This window comes from Leguminivora glycinivorella, chromosome 19 (assembly GCF_023078275.1).
Source record: "Leguminivora glycinivorella isolate SPB_JAAS2020 chromosome 19, LegGlyc_1.1, whole genome shotgun sequence".
Classification (NCBI taxonomy): domain Eukaryota; kingdom Metazoa; phylum Arthropoda; class Insecta; order Lepidoptera; family Tortricidae; genus Leguminivora; species Leguminivora glycinivorella.
Genome location: NC_062989.1, coordinates 10,141,476 through 10,155,916, shown reverse-complemented (window position 1 = coordinate 10,155,916; position 14,441 = coordinate 10,141,476). Strand labels below are relative to the sequence as shown.

The following is a 14,441-nucleotide window of genomic DNA, read 5'->3' as shown; positions in this document are numbered from 1 at the left end:
TATTCGACATACTCTCATGAATTGAGCCATCACTAACACCTAAGACAGACAATCTGATGAAATTATTAAAAACATTCAATCAATGATAAATGATAACATACACTTAATGCGCATAGATTTATCCTGACACGTGTTTGTGACGTGAAATAAAAATACGTAATTGTCGTTTAAAAAACAAACTAATTACGATGCCTTCAATATAATGATCTAATCTTACGTGACATATTACGATTTTAAACAGGTGTAATTACCCCCTATAGTACCATCACGCAAATAAGGAACAATGGTTGGGAAAAAAGCCGAATTTTTGTAACATGGGTATTTTTTACGCGATTAATACTCAGAATCGCGAGGTCTTTCGATCCTGATAGGAGAAAAAAATGTCCCAAGATTTCCATTCCATTCCGTTACCGCCATACAAAATGTATGAAAAAATGGTAACGGAATTGGAAAAAAACCTTGGGACACTTTTTTTCTCCTATTAGAATTGAAAGAGCTCGCGATTCTGAGTGGAAACCACATAAAAATTTCAAAATCCAGAAAAAAAGTGGGGTGGACAACTTTGAAAAAAATTGACAAAGAAAACTAAACTGCCCTTACGCTTACGCTTGTCAAATGAGTCTAAGAATTATAAATGGGCTTACTCTTGGCCACAGACTAGCTAAAGGCAAAGAAGTGACCTACGATGGAGTGAGCTGGCCCAGAAGATGCCTGTTTACTCTTGATTTGGAGGTTGTAGTCAAAAACTTGGAATTTTACCTTTGCAAAACTTCTACGAAAGACGATATATAGCAGTATAAAAAAGTATTCTTCACGTGGATTTGCTTTTACTAACTTTGATTCGGTGAATTCTAAGCTTTACCATGGCGACTGTTGTAGTGATAGGGCAGCAAATTCGAGCCCTATTTACGACCACATTCGCTTCCCTAGCCTCCACCGCCCAAAGTGCCACAACAGTCCCGTCACCGCCAGCATCTCTCCTGACAGTCCTGACACAGCTCTTGGCAGTAGCTCAGGCGATCACTGCCTTCCACGTGCAGCCTAGAGTTCAATAGGCTAGCTGTACTTCGGCCTTTTACAGAAATATAATACGTTATAGTGGATACTGATGCAACTAAATATTTAAAGAAAAGTTCATTTTTTTTCACGTGTTAACGGATTAACGATTAACTTTAACTTACGTTAAATTTGTCGAAATGTATCGCTTTAACGATTAACGAAGTTAACTTTTTTAGTAACGGATTAGCGATTAACGAAGTTAACTATCTGATTAACGGTGCCCAGCTATGTATTTAACTTTAAGTTTTAAGTTAAAATAGTTCCAACTACTTAAAACATAATAAGATGTGTTGATTTCATTGACCGAAGCGATAGCGAGGGCTACGTTTTAATTGATGGACCGGATGTTTTCCTCTACAGGTCCCAATTCTCAACCGAATCCCGTGAAATAATGACCAGGTTCTATGACTCAATAATTTTTATTGTGGATGCAGATTATGAAAATTGTTCAAAAATGACAAAGCCATGCGCCCTCGCGCCTTAGCCGTATTGATGTCAGTAACGTTTTGTCTTTCCGACACATGAAAATGTAGAAAGTGCTTGGACAAAAATTCAGACTTTTTGGAACACGTATTTAGACGGTAAATAAATATGTATATCGTCACTACTTTTAAAAAATCTCGTATCTTACGCTGTTCCTCAAAGTTAAAACGCAGTAAGTGTATATGAATTCCATACATACTTACTACCGTTTTCTTTTCATTGACAGACGAAGATACAAGTTTTTTTAAAAGTAGTGACGATATGCACTAATCTTAAAACTTTACGCCACTGCTTAACTCTTAGACCCACTTGCACCAACCACTTAACTCAGGGTTAGTGGGCTGTCAACTATCAAATTCCATATAAAACGGTTGTTTAACCCTCGGGCTAACCCTCCATTTTCGTTGGTGCAAGTGGCCCTTAGTATATCCTCAAATCATTACATCCATGGGTGAAAACCGGATGAAAATCTGTTCTGCACTTTGGCTCTGCAGGTTTTGAGTTAAATATGTCACATCAAACATAACATCGATCTATGGTACGTTCACAAACATGAAATTCTTCGGTTATCTACCTATATACCTAAAGTTTAGAATTATGTATTAATTAGCTATCAATATTACAGTTGTTTTGATCACGCAAGAACGTAATATGCTACAGGTGTGTACCTAATATTAGAGAAGGTATCTGCCCGATTAGAACTATATTAAACGTCATAAATAAGCTCTAGATACGATCTAACTCAGATCATATCAGAGCCTGCCATAACGTAAACAATATAGATAATTTTTAAGAAAAAAAAACCGCCGCTTTTGGGGTTCTGGTGAAAGGTACTTCCGAATGTTGGATTATGTAGAAATGTGTAGGTATTTTTTTAAACTGCTTTTTTTTATGAAATAGGCAGCAAACGAGCAGACGAGCCGCCTGATGGAAAGTAGTCATCGCCGCCCATGGACATAAGCAACATCAGGGGAGTCACCTATGCGTTGCCGACCTTTAAGAACCCTAAATACCTGAATACTTGAAGAACCCCATGTCATAGCGCAAGGGGAACACCTCAGAAGGTAGCTCATTCCACAACTTGCATGTTCTGGGCAAAAACGAGCGAGAGGCCTGTTTGTTCTTGGTTTCCCACGTATCTAGAAAGTAAGGATGAACTTTGATTCTTTGGCGGGAGGTGCGGTGATAAAAGCGCGACGGTGGCACCTTTCAATGTAATCCTTGATTATTTTATGGAAACACAAATGAATACACCGTGTTTCACTTAACACTAAAAACCTGAAAACAGTTTGTTCAGAATCGAGAGTAGAATCGATTGAACTAAGTATATCTTGATGGGGGTAATATTTTTTTTTAAATTTGTGTTATTAGTTATTTTTTACGTGCCTATTCTATTGTACTCGTAAGACAACATTGTGTATATCGCATTGCTAGAGGTTTTTATATGAGCTCGGACCTTTTTTGGCAGTATTTAGGGAAGCAAAGCGCTATTAATACTGGCTGGTTACGTGGACAATTATTTTTTCCGCTACGAGTTTGACGTTGTTTGTCAGTTTAATCTTAATGTTTATCATAAGTCATAACAAATTGAACTCGTACCTAATAACAAGCTTGTCATTTTGAATATTGGGTTTAAATTTGCTTACTGCGATTACCTGTCCAATTTGAAGTTTACTGTGACAAAGATTTAAAGTGTTTTACAGTGACATCTTAGCTGTCTATTGGTAAACCTTATGTCGTTGCAGTAACGTACACAAATAAATAGTTTTATGGTTCATGGTGGAAGTTAGCAATTATTTTATTGAGTGTAGAGCTAAAAGTCAAGTAGAGCTGTACAGAAAATTAAAAATTCAATTTAAAAAAAGTAACCATCAGATTAAAAGATGAATACCTACTCTAGGTGAGTTTAAAAAAATAAAAATCAGTTGGGGTGTCTGAGGTTTGAGTGTTACCGGAAACACGTTGTATACGTATAACGTTACCGTTTGAAGAGTTTCCTCAATTCCTCATGAATCCGATATCCGATTATAAGAAATCGAGCTTGACAAAATTTGAATACTCATTATATGTATAAGCATAACAAAGAGAACAAATCTCCCAACAAATAAATGTGACTGTTCTGAACTTAAATGCATGCTGTTTCTATAAAAATACGTAAGTCACTATAAGTGTGCCGTTCAGATTTGAGGTGTTCCGTTCTGATCATCATCAGAAGTTCCACTGCACCAAATGTCACTGTTCTGAACGTAAACGCAAGCTGTTCTTATAAAAATTCCAAAGTCACTATAAGTGTGCCGTTCAGATTTGAGGAGTTCCGTTCTGACCATCATCAGCAGTTCCACTGCACCAAATGTCACTGTTCCGTACGTAAATGCATGCTGATCTTATAAAAACACAAAAATCACCATACTGCCGTCCTATCACTAAAACCCATCTAACCCACAAATGATAGTTTTGAGATATGGGCAAAAAACATAAAAACCCATATCTCTAGGAGATGTGTCGATTTAGTCCAGATTTCTTTTATTCTTAAATTAAAACTAAATTCACGCTAACATTATTTAAAATCAATTTAATTAAATATTGTTTAATTTATTAGAAATTCGCCATTTTGTGTTTAAGTTATGCAAATAATTCCTAAAATATGTATGATGTTACTGTTAAAACACGGTTAAGTATACTTTAGCCGTTTTTTAGAATTGAATAATACATAAAACATGGCTTAATAACGGCAAAGTAAATTTACGTGTTTATAGTAATCGTAACTGAGCATTGCATAATAATCTAAAAACATAGCTTAATAACCGCAAAGACACTAAACAATGTTATACTATCGTATATGCTCTAAAAAAATGCTGTAACCGTTTTTAAGCTATGCAATGACTACTTACATCGAAATAATTTGTATGCATTCCTAATCTAAAAGCCCGCTATATGACAAACCAGCGACGATTACTAGGTTTTAGCATTGTCATTCTTTTTAAAAGGAGTTTATCATTTTAGCAATGTCCCGTTTACCTGCAGTACCTGCACTAAGTTTCAAGAGCAATTCAATTTGTTAAATGAATAAAAGACAACTGTATGATATTGTAACCATTTATTTGCATGCATAAAAAAATCGTTATAAGTTATGTTACAAATTAACATATGTATTTAAACTTAACATAATATTCTAACATTAGTGAAAACTAACATAACATTAATATGAAACAATAAAATTCGCTTTTTACATCACAACAAATCAATTTGCTATACCGACACGGCGAAAGGTGTCGCTCTTGGATATCCAAAGTTATTCGTATTAGTACTATAATACACTATTAAAATAATGTTTTTATTACCGAGTTATATAAGGTTAAAAAAAAACGGTTGACATTGGCAGTTCTTACAAAAAGAAACACGGATTTCATTTATAATTCGCCAAGCAAGTGAAAATAGCAATCTATATTTATTTTATACTTCAAAAATTCAAAATGCATTTAGGATTGTTTGACATAATAATTTTCTCTCTTTCCGTTTGATTCCGTTCTTCTTAAAATGTATTTTTCTTTTTTTGTGCGTTTGGTTTTCGACAGTTGTATTATTAATATTAATATTACGAGTGTAGTGCTCTATATCGACGGTGGTTCTACATCATCGATAAATGGTTATATGTACTTATGTGTAGGTCTGTCCTCCTTTTCTGTATGTAAAACTTCTGGATTTGAAGGGTCTGAATGAATTGGTACAGCAGAATACTTATATATCATACATCTTTTTTTTTCTTTAAACTAGAATCAATATAGTTAACAATTTCTGGTAAAATCAGGTGCATCATTGCTTAAAATTGTATTAACTAGGTTAAATTTAAGTCTGTTTCTCTGTTGTTTGTATGAATTGGAGCGGATAAATCAAGATAAAGCTTCATTTTGGATGATACATAATTATGTTGTCATTTTACAATTTTTACGTGCTAGGTATAGAGTTCTTCTTCTTTCGAGTCATCACTTGTAGTTTCAATGCGTCTGCGACGGAATGGTCAAAAATCTTCTTTCCTTATATCAAGATGAGAAGCATTTTACGAATGATTAAAGAAGTAAACGTTGATCGATTTTGTTACAATGAAGGATAAACCCAAATTCGATGATCGTCAGCAACGGTTTTAGCTTGGACCAGTAAAAGGGAGTTTTAAAATCGATGTATTTTTGTCAGCATTGAAAATTAAAGCAGAAACGTTCGACGTGGCTATGTTAGGCAAAGAATTCTGAGGTATCAATCTCAAAATTTCTTGAAACAATACACAACGATAGAATGTTCCTTGGTAAAGATCGAGTTTAGCAATCCCCTTCTGTTCTACATTTATTAAACTTACTGCTGGTGTGATGATTTGTGGTCGGTTTTTCGGTATTCATTTTATTCGCGGATCTCTGTTATCGTTTGTATCCTGAAGTTCGTAACAAGCCTAAAAGAAATAACATTAATTAATTTGATTTTTGACTGCATTATTAAATCAGCTTGACGGTAATATAATGTTGCGCAAGTAATCCATACCTACATAGGTACTAAAACAAAATGTATGTGGCTATGGCAATGCCTACATAGCAATAGGATGGTACAAGTAATGTAATTTATTGACTTTTTTGTTTACGCTTTATTTGTACACAATAGTTTTAACTGGGCTTTTGATCGAATATTTTAATAGAATAACATACGAGTTAGGTATTTACTTGTCGCGGCAAACGTGTGATAATACGTTAGCAAAACGCAAGTTGTGCTTGAAATAAACCTTAAAAAAAAGATATTCAACACTTACCTGGTCTTCGGTTTCTTAACATTTTAAGGAGAAAATGTTCATTCATCGGTCACTACAGCCTTCGCACAACCTTCTGCGCGCGAGCCGCTTGGCCGACTGTCGGACTGGCGCAATAACTTTGGAGGGTATACTTTTACAACTAGCGGGGTTTTAGCGTAGCTTTGCTGGTTTGTCCTGTTTCAGTGTCGCATTATGAATATTTTTTAGTAATAAATTCACCGTAAAGCGCAGTAACTAGGTTTTAGTGATGTATTTGTAACCGAAATTACAATGAAAGTCTTTAAATACACGGTGTAACGTAGCAGATTTTTTGATAGTCGTAATTAAATATTTTGGATAGATTTAATTTTTGAATGAAACACTTCCTTCTCGTTCATTGCATTATCTGTTGCACTTCAAATGCACATATTTATGTTTATCTGTTGTAGGGTTGCCATACAACAAGTAAGGAAAACTTTGTATAGTTTTGATATACTTTAAGTATTGATTTTTGGAAAATATAATATTTTAGAGACATGATAACAAATGTTATCATAGGTTTTTTAAGGCTGTTCTGGAATGATATTTGTTAGGTTTTGTTTACTTCAAGGTCTGATACAGAAACTGGAGTAATTTTCATTTAATGAATTAGAGTATTTTATTGTTTATTCGTTTGCCACCCGGCTTTTGTTTTGGGTCCTTTAAATTCGAGATCATTCAGTGCGCCGTTCTTTCTGTGACGAGATCCTCTTGTATAGTGATCGGACGGCCGTATAAGGGCCTGGAGCCCGGCATGCCACGTGCTGCCGTGGCGTTCCATATTTTGTGTGGTGCGTTCTGTCAGTCTGAGTAAGTAGATTTCTTTGTGAGCTTTTGATATTTCCATGGCGTGAAACGTGGAGAGATTCTTAACCATAAATTGGTTTATTTCCAGCTGGCAGAAACATGCTAAGGGTGGGAGTGCTCCTTGGAGATCCTCGGTCTGCAGTCTGCAGGTCTCCGGTGAGCTCGCTTACATTTTTTTGTTTAGTCTATCACAGTGTGTGAGGGCACTCGACTAATGTGACCAATTTATTTGTTTCATAGGAGTCGGGAAGAAGTAAAGAATTAGAGAATTGCAGAAGTAGATAATTAAACAAGAACCTTTACAATTTCGATGTGCAAGGAAACTTCTTTGGCTTACTGGCGCAAGGTGTCTTTGGACCTTGTTTTCGTATGGAAGGGTCAGCCCTGTCCACGTGGCGAGGGGGCGTCAGCACCGGAGTCCGGGGAGCAGCCGGCTCATCCCTGACAAGGTGTGTCTCCTGCCCGTTTCCTGCCGGTAATGCTGTGTAATTCAGGTTTTTAATTTCTGTGTAAAGTAATTTCTGATTTCATTTATTTTGAGAATTCTGGTGCATAACTTTAGGTAAATTCATATTTAGTTTTTGTAGAATAAATGGTTGTAAGAAACCTTTTCCTGGACCCTCTTAAAGCGGCCCAGCTTTACCACTGAGCGTAGTTCATATTTTATATGGTGTCGAATTTAGTATTTCGGGAAACATTAAATGAAACCTTTCTGTAGGCAAGAGTTTATTTATAATTAATAAAGTTATAAAATGTGATATTGTTTAATTTGTTTCTCCTCTAGCTTTCCTCCAGCAAGTATAGAGACACCATTTAGCTTTTGTTTTATTATAAATTTTGTGCTAACGTGGGTGTATTTACTTTGAATTAGCCGGAGCTTTCCATTCTATTTTATTTACCCCCCATCAAATACACCTCCGTTACACTGGCGCCCCGGGAATTTTGATTTTTTAGTAATGACTTGCTGAAGGATAAGCCTAGATTTTGTTATGCACCAGAAATTACTTTAATTTTTTTTTGTCTCACCTTTTGTGAAACTTTTAGTAACTATTTTGAAGTTAAATGTTTGTTGCATTGTATTTTTTGGTATTAGCATACATTTTGTGTTTTTATTTTATGTTCATTTGACATATAATTTTTAGAAAAAGAGTTACATTTTGTGTGATACATTTTGAGGTTAACAAATTTTGCTGACTTAACTAATATCAAAGCACATGTTTGTTTTGAATAATTTTGGATACTATTTTGGACTTATTTAGTCTGGTTTTTCGTATGCTTTAGCATTTTAGTATTTCTTTTTGGAAAAATAGTGTGTAGTCAACATTTCAATTAGAAAATAGTTTATGAAATTGATATTTGTTTGAATTTTGTTCGGTAACTTTTTAGTTTTATAATTTTGACCAACTGCTTATTGGAACTGCAATTTTAGTAATGATTTTTTTTTAGTATTTGTTACTTTTGACTATTTTACACTGCAATGAAATTGTTTTGATGGATTAAGCTAGTAAACATGATAGTTTATTACGGATTAAGTTTTATTAAGGAAAACAACTGTATTTGTTAGTATACTTTTAAATTTTTCACTTTCAAACACCAGAATTTTCAACACAGTATATTTTATTAGAGAACACAGCACTTAATTTCACAGCTTATTAGTTAATAAAGTTTATAGTAAATCACTGTTCTTCATAGGTTGTGATGTGGTGAAAGCGACACCACTATTTTGTTTTTCAGAATTCTTCGGGATAGCTGGCAGCAGTGTCCGGCAAGCTTCTTTTATGATGTCATTTAAATTTGGAAATGAAGATATTCTTCTCCAGCGTGTTTGCGCTGTTAGTTCCGATGACAGTTTACAGGATAAATTTTCAATTTTACACACTTCCTGTGATCCGGTGTCCAGTAGTGGGCATGGCTGGATCCTTTTGTTGGTTTTGTTTCGTGGTTTATGTATCCAAATTCAGCATTTAGTAGAAATCTGTAACAATTTCATTTTAATTTAGAAGTATGCAATACAGGTTAGTTTGGTTATTTTGTTACAACTTGCAACAACATTTAGCGTTTATTTTGTTATGAGAGAGGAGCCATAGCGTAAAGTATGCCTCCTTTGCTCATTTTTTTTAGTACTTACCTGAATTTTTTTAGTTTTGTTTCACTTTGTTTCGTGTTGTTGATCAACATAGAAATTGTTGCCTTTTTATTTAGATTTTCGTTGAATTTCATTTCGGTTGCAACAATAAATGTTTCCTTGCATATTTTAAAGTATTTTAGTCTATTTTCGGAACGAAGTGCTACGATATTTAATTTTTTTTGCTCATTTAGCACCGTAGCACGGTAGTTTTTAGGGTTCCGTAGCCAAAATGGCAAAAACGGAACCCTTATAGTTTCGTCATGTCCGTCTGTCCGTCTGTCCGTCTGTCCGTCTGTCACAGCCGATTTACTCGGAAACTATAAGTACTACAGTGATGAAATTTGATGGGAATATGTGTTGTATGAACCGCTACAAAATTATGACACTAAATAGTAAAAAAAAGAATTGGGGGTGGGGCCCCCCATACATGTAACTGAGGGATGAAAATTTTTTTTTCGATGTACATACCCGTGTGGGGTATCAATGGAAAGGTCTTTTAAAATGATATAAAGTTTTCTAAAAAACATTTTTCTTAAAGTGAACGGTTTTTGAGATATCAGCTCTCAAAGTCGTAAAAAGTATGTCCCCCCCCTCTATTTTTATAACTACGGGGTATAAAATTCTAAAAAAAATAGAGGTGATGCATGCTAATTAACTCTTTCAACGATTTTTGGTTTGATCAAAGTATCTCTTATAGTTTTTGAGATAGGTTGATTTAACTGTAATTTTGGCAGGTGTATAAATTGACATAATAAGTTTATTATATTTGCTGCTACGGAACCCTTTGTGCGCGAGCCCGACTCGCACTTGGCCGGTTTTTTCAAACTTATTTTGGTTGACGTTGACACTTGACAGACAAGTTTTTTTAGGGTGCGTTCGGAAACGCGCATATATTTTGGTTGCGACTCAGATTGTGCAACAAATTGTAACAATTTTATTGGTAATTGTACAATTCTTTTCGGTTTTTTTAGTATTGTAATTACTTAAATTCAATACAGTAATAAGGTTTTTTTTGGCACTCAACCCTGGGTATTTCAAAACATTTTTTGAATTATTTTTGTAACTTAAACTCGTTTAAGAAAAATATTCGTTCGGTTTTAGTTTTGGTTGGCAATTTTAAATTGTTTCTTTTTTGGTTATTTCGGTTTTTGTTATGGCATGTTTTGGTTGTGAACATAAGTTTTTGGTAGGTTTTTTTTAATGAGGTTAAGCCCTCCCCTACTCAATTACGTTTCGTTTCGCGGTTGTTCGTGAAGAGTGTTGGATATTAATGGTAAAATATCCAATCACGACTCATGTTCGGAAAGTGGTGGACAGAATGTGACTGCTTCCACTACGATTTTTTTTGGTATGAGAGAGGCATGGAAGGTATGAATGCGTGAGGTATGGTAAACACGGAAGATATGATGTATGGATACTTTATATGCGTGATGTATGTTAGGGGCGACACAACCTGGCTCACTTTTAGGTTTGAGCGGTCCTTAACATGGCCAAATTGGGTGTTCTGTAGTAGGTGGGTATCGGGTGCTTACCACATCCGAGCACGGTTTTGTGCATTTTTGCGTTTTGTGGCTACGCAGTTTGGTCGGTTTGGTGTGGAGAGCCAGCAGTTACCCATTTTCAGTTGCTGTTTTTTTGTTTCGGGCTCTCATTTTTTTGGGCCATATCGACCGCGGTACACCGATTTGGTGGTACCTTTTTGTGATTATCGTGCTGGCGGGTCCAACGGCCATTTTTCGGCGTTGGAACGACACACGGAGTTTGTTGCCACGTCTTTACCCGACTTCGTAGGAAGAAGGGTAATGTTTTGTTTAGTCTACTACAGACATGCAATTGTTTTGTGTTTTTTTTTTGAGTTTAGCTACAGCCAATTGGTTGTATTGGTTTTGATTTATTTTTTTGCCAGGGTTAGGTGAGAACCACACCTGCGAGGGGTTGAGTGCAACTTTGATTTTTTTATAGATTTTGGGGTCTCGTCGTCAACGTATTAGATTTTGGGGTCTCGTCGTCAACGTATTTAGTTTTTTTGGTATTTTGAGGGAGAGTTGGCATAGATTGGTGTGTCCAATTCAACCATACATAGTTTTTTTGGTTTGGTTTTTTTTTTAGTTTGTTCACCTGAAGGGTTGAGACAAGTAGGTGTCGTCAACCTGTAGGGCTGTAACAATGATTTTGGTTTGGTTTTGGAAGTTATAGTCGGAAGCCTATAACTTTGGTTTCGCCCGGTCTAGCTGAGTTTTTTCTTGGAATGCTGAACATCGGTCCTGGCGGTTGGTTTTTTGGCTTTCTCAGCACAACAAGCTTTATTGCAAGTTGCACTGAGAAGGCCAACGGTTGGTTTACTGTTTTGGAAATTAGCGGAGGTTTTTTTCTATATGCAGCGCAGTTGGCCGCATAGTTTTTTCACCCTCCGAGGGTTGACGCGGGTTCGAGATTTTTTTTTTAATATTTTTTTTTGTGGTCAAACAGTAGTTTGCTTGTTTTTAAATACCTTTTGGTATAATTTTGTAGATATTGGGGGATTTTTTTTTTGAGATTTTACAGTCTCGAACTTGCGTCAGGTTTTTTTGATTCTGATATTTTTTTGGTAGGTTTAGTTTCCTTGCCTTCAGATTTTGTTTTTTTTTATGAAAGTCGCTGAGGACAGCGAGCGGTTCACCTACGTTGAACCTTAAATCGGGAAGGGGGGTATTGTAACGTAGCAGATTTTTTGATAGTCGTAATTAAATATTTTGGATAGATTTAATTTTTGAATGAAACACTTCCTTCTCGTTCATTGCATTATCTGTTGCACTTCAAATGCACATATTTATGTTTATCTGTTGTAGGGTTGCCATACAACAAGTATTATTCGAAATTGTAGGTATTTTGGCTGTCATTCCAGGAAAACTTTGTATAGTTTTGATATACTTTAAGTATTGATTTTTGGAAAATATAATATTTTAGAGACATGATAACAAATGTTATCATAGGTTTTTTAAGGCTGTTCTGGAATGATATTTGTTAGGTTTTGTTTACTTCAAGGTCTGATACAGAAACTGGAGTAATTTTCATTTAATGAATTAGAGTATTTTATTGTTTATTCGTTTGCCACCCGGCTTTTGTTTTGGGTCCTTTAAATTCGAGATCATTCAGTGCGCCGTTCTTTCTGTGACGAGATCCTCTTGTATAGTGATCGGACGGCCGTATAAGGGCCTGGAGCCCGGCATGCCACGTGCTGCCGTGGCGTTCCATATTTTGTGTGGTGCGTTCTGTCAGTCTGAGTAAGTAGATTTCTTTGTAAGCTTTTGATATTTCCATGGCGTGAAACGTGGAGAGATTCTTAACCATAAATTGGTTTATTTCCAGCTGGCAGAAACATGCTAAGGGTGGGAGTGCTCCTTGGAGATCCTCGGTCTGCAGTCTGCAGGTCTCCGGTGAGCTCGCTTACATTTTTTGTTTAGTCTATCACAGTGTGTGAGGGCACTCGACTAATGTGACCAATTTATTTGTTTCATAGGAGTCGGGAAGAAGTAAAGAATTAGAGAATTGCAGAAGTAGATAATTAAACAAGAACCTTTACAATTTCGATGTGCAAGGAAACTTCTTTGGCTTACTGGCGCAAGGTGTCTTTGGACCTTGTTTTCGTATGGAAGGGTCAGCCCTGTCCACGTGGCGAGGGGGCGTCAGCACCGGAGTCCGGGGAGCAGCCGGCTCATCCCTGACAAGGTGTGTCTCCTGCCCGTTTCCTGCCGGTAATGCTGTGTAATTCAGGTTTTTAATTTCTGTGTAAAGTAATTTCTGATTTCATTTATTTTGAGAATTCTGGTGCATAACTTTAGGTAAATTCATATTTAGTTTTTGTAGAATAAATGGTTGTAAACTGTTGTAAGAAACCTTTTCCTGGACCCTCTTAAAGCGGCCCAGCTTTACCACTGAGCGTAGTTCATATTTTATATGGTGTCGAATTTAGTATTTCGGGAAACATTAAATGAAACCTTTCTGTAGGCAAGAGTTTATTTATAATTAATAAAGTTATAAAATGTGATATTGTTTAATTTGTTTCTCCTCTAGCTTTCCTCCAGCAAGTATAGAGACACCATTTAGCTTTTGTTTTATTATAAATTTTGTGCTAACGTGGGTGTATTTACTTTGAATTAGCCGGAGCTTTCCATTCTATTTTATTTACCCCCCATCAAATACACCTCCGTTACAACGGTTAAAGGACTTTAGCTGTATTTAAGCGTAGTATTTTATTTAAAAAAGTGAATGTTATAAAATGTAATAACGGAATTAAACGGCTTTAATGGGAATTTATGAAGCTTATGTCAAGTAACGTTGTTATAGTTAATGTATCGTGTGATAAAACTATGAAGATAAACAACCGCTAAGCGCTTTAATATAAGTTATAGAAGACAAATGTGGGTTTGCGGTTTTTAGGGTTCCGTACCAAAAAGGTACAACAGGAACCCTTATGGTGCGACTCTGTCCGTCTGTCTGTCCGTCTGTCACATTCCTAAATATCTCGAGAACTACTAATGCTATCAATTTGAAATTTGGAATAGTTGTGAACATTGTGAACCTCTACAAATAGAAGGTATAATTTTTTTTAATTTATTAATTTTACTTGTAGAAAATGGCCAAAATGAAAGGGGGGCAAACTGTAAATTTCAAGTTACTAGGTCAAGTGGGGTATCGTTAGAAAGAGCTCAAATTGAACGTAAATAAACTATTTTTTATAATTTTTTTGTTGTGGAAAAAAAAAGAATTTTGAAGGAAAATGTAAAAAAAAATACCGTTTCCCCCCCCCTTATCTCCGAAGTTTACCAACGAAAAAATATGAAAATTTTAGGAAACATTGGTTTTATGCTAAATATTACAGGAAAAATATAATCGTGTTTGTATCTTGAAAACTTTTTTTTTATTCACAAAAAACTTTTGCAGATTTTTACTTTTAATTTACCCTCCTTTGCGGATGTATGTAGTACTTCAAAGTAATACGAGATGGTACGTAAATCATCTTCTTTCCAATAAAGTAAAAATTGTTTAAATCGGTTAACATTATCCATCCATACTAATATTATAAATGCGAAAGTAACTCTGTCTGTCTGTCTGTTACGCTTTCCCGCTTAAACCACGCAACCGATTTTGATGAAATTTGGAACAGACAATCTT

At 35.5% G+C, this 14,441-nt stretch overlaps 3 long non-coding RNA genes across 4 annotated transcripts; 2 read left to right on the top strand and 1 right to left on the bottom strand.

Annotated features, from left to right (window-relative positions):
- The first annotated feature begins 6,787 nt into the window (after positions 1-6,787).
- LOC125236234 lies at positions 6,788-7,917 on the top strand. Of its 2 annotated transcripts, XR_007178187.1 has the most exons (3): positions 6,788-7,162; positions 7,248-7,315; positions 7,400-7,917. It is a non-coding gene; the product is annotated as an uncharacterized LOC125236234 (long non-coding RNA). The 2 variants fall into 2 exon arrangements; XR_007178186.1 differs by having other exon boundaries at positions 7,248-7,917.
- On the bottom strand, positions 7,661-9,494 carry LOC125236238. The gene is made up of 2 exons (XR_007178190.1): positions 9,288-9,494; positions 7,661-9,134 (listed from the first exon to the last, which is right to left on the bottom strand). It is a non-coding gene; the product is annotated as an uncharacterized LOC125236238 (long non-coding RNA).
- Positions 9,495-11,363: 1,869 nt separating this feature from the next.
- LOC125236233 lies at positions 11,364-13,147 on the top strand. Its single transcript, XR_007178185.1, has 3 exons — positions 11,364-12,550; positions 12,636-12,703; positions 12,787-13,147. It is a non-coding gene; the product is annotated as an uncharacterized LOC125236233 (long non-coding RNA).
- Positions 13,148-14,441: the final 1,294 nt, after the last annotated feature.